Source organism: Sapajus apella, unplaced genomic scaffold (assembly GCF_009761245.1).
Source record: "Sapajus apella isolate SASKATOON/1434 unplaced genomic scaffold, GSC_monkey_1.0 scaffold99, whole genome shotgun sequence".
Lineage (NCBI taxonomy): Eukaryota > Metazoa > Chordata > Mammalia > Primates > Cebidae > Sapajus > Sapajus apella.
Genome location: NW_022437039.1, coordinates 4,895,149 through 4,897,016, shown reverse-complemented (window position 1 = coordinate 4,897,016; position 1,868 = coordinate 4,895,149). Strand labels below are relative to the sequence as shown.

Genomic DNA, 1,868 nt, shown 5'->3' with positions numbered 1-1,868 from the left:
AATGAATGAATGAATTCATTCGTTCATTCATTCGTGAATGGATATATGAATAAATGATTGAATGAATTCTAGGAGTTGGTATTTAATGTCTAGCTAACGACAAGGTAACCCGGAATTGTAGCTCTGCTTGTTTTTCCTGAGTAGCTCTCTCTTCAGGATCTAAATCTCTTTATTTTACATGGTAGAGGAAAGACAACCATTATGACCCAATAGTGCTCTTCTCTGCAGTAAGCCAAATTTGGGGACAGACTAGAAAATGTAAACTCAGCCTCAACAGCTTGGGTTAGAGATAAAAATGTCCCTCTGTTCACACAAAAATGAATTGACCTAGATACGGCTTTTGAGTTTATTTCTTTGCTAACCTTTGTTAAATATTTTATCAATGTTCACACCCACTGTGTGTCAGAAAAGAGACCATATGCTGTTGGAAAGGCAAAGATAGATGAAGACATGTTTTCTGCCCTCAGGGTAGCTTGGAGTAGAGGAACAGGAATAGGCTTTGAAATCCAGCATTCCTAGGGAACAGTCCAAGTGCCACCAGTGATTGGCGGAGCGGTGAGTGACTTGTCCTCCTTAAACTCCAAGATCTCATCTCTAAAATGAAAAAACTAGTAACAGTCCATTAGGTTTTCTAAAATTTAAACCAGATAATCTATAAATGAACTGGTGCACAGTAGCTTCTCAGAAAAGGTAACCATATACATTTGAAAATATATGTATAATAAAACAAGAAAAAAATGCAAACTAAGTATTTGTAACATACAATACATTTGATATTGGTTCAGTTTAACTGATTTTCACATCTGTCTGGTCCTGCCTTCCCTAATTTCTGGAGGAAAAAAAGACCTTCTGTGCTTATAGGATTTCGATGATATCAAGAGTAGTTAACAATGGCGAGGGGTGAGATGTTGGTGCAGTTGTGATGGTATTATGCTGGAGACTCAGAAATTTCTCACTACTGCCATGCCAATAACCCACATTCTGTCTGAATCTTTAAAAAAAATTCCCTAATAGAGAAAGATATATTAGTTATCTATTGCTGCATAACAAATTATTTCCAAACTTAGAGGCTCAAAACAACACACACTTATTGGCTGGCAGTACCCGTGGGTCAGAAATCAGGGGCTAGCTAGCTAAGCTGGGTTCTCTTACTCAGTTCTTTTTTTTAAATTCTTTTTATTTCTAAAGGTTTCTGGGGAACAGGTGGTATTTGGTTACATGAGTAAGTTCTTTGTGGTGATTTATAAGATTCTGGTGCACCCATCTCCTGAGCAGTATACACTAATCCCAATTTGTAGTCTTTTATCCCTCACCCCCTTGCCAGCCTTTCCCCTGAGACCCTAAAGTCCATTGTGTCATTGTTACGCCTTTGCATCTTCATAGCTATTATTCTAAGCGAAGTTACTCAGGAATGTAAAACCAAACATCGTATGTTCTCACTCTTAGTTCTGGCAGACAGCAATGAAAGCATTAGCCAGGGGCTGTGGTCTCCTCTCAAGGTTCAACTGGGCAGGCATCCACTTTCAAGCTCGCTTACTTATTGAGAGTTCTTGGCAGGATTCAGCTCCTCGTGCGTTGTGGGTGGCAGTTTCTTATCGTGTGGGCTCTGCGTAAGGCAGCCCACAACATAACGATTGGCCTTATCAGAGTGAGAGAAAGATAAAATGAGAGAGAGATGTCACACTCTCTTTGCAACCTAATCTTAGAAGTGACATCCATCATGTTGTTGTATTTTGTGCAAGAGAAGCAGGACAGGCGCGGTGGCTCACGCCTATAATCTCAGCACTTTGGGAAGCCAAGGCGGACCGATCGCCGAAGGTCAGGAGTTCATGACTAGCCTGGTCAACATGGTGAAACCCTGTCTCTAC

General features: G+C 40.4%; 1 long non-coding RNA gene across 1 annotated transcript; it reads right to left on the bottom strand.

Moving 5' to 3' along the window:
* Nucleotides 1-335: 335 nt before the first annotated feature.
* LOC116536196 lies at nucleotides 336-1,634 on the bottom strand. Its single transcript, XR_004262526.1, has 2 exons — nucleotides 1,441-1,634; nucleotides 336-594 (listed from the first exon to the last, which is right to left on the bottom strand). It is a non-coding gene; the product is annotated as an uncharacterized LOC116536196 (long non-coding RNA).
* Between the last annotated feature and the right edge of the window lie 234 nt (nucleotides 1,635-1,868).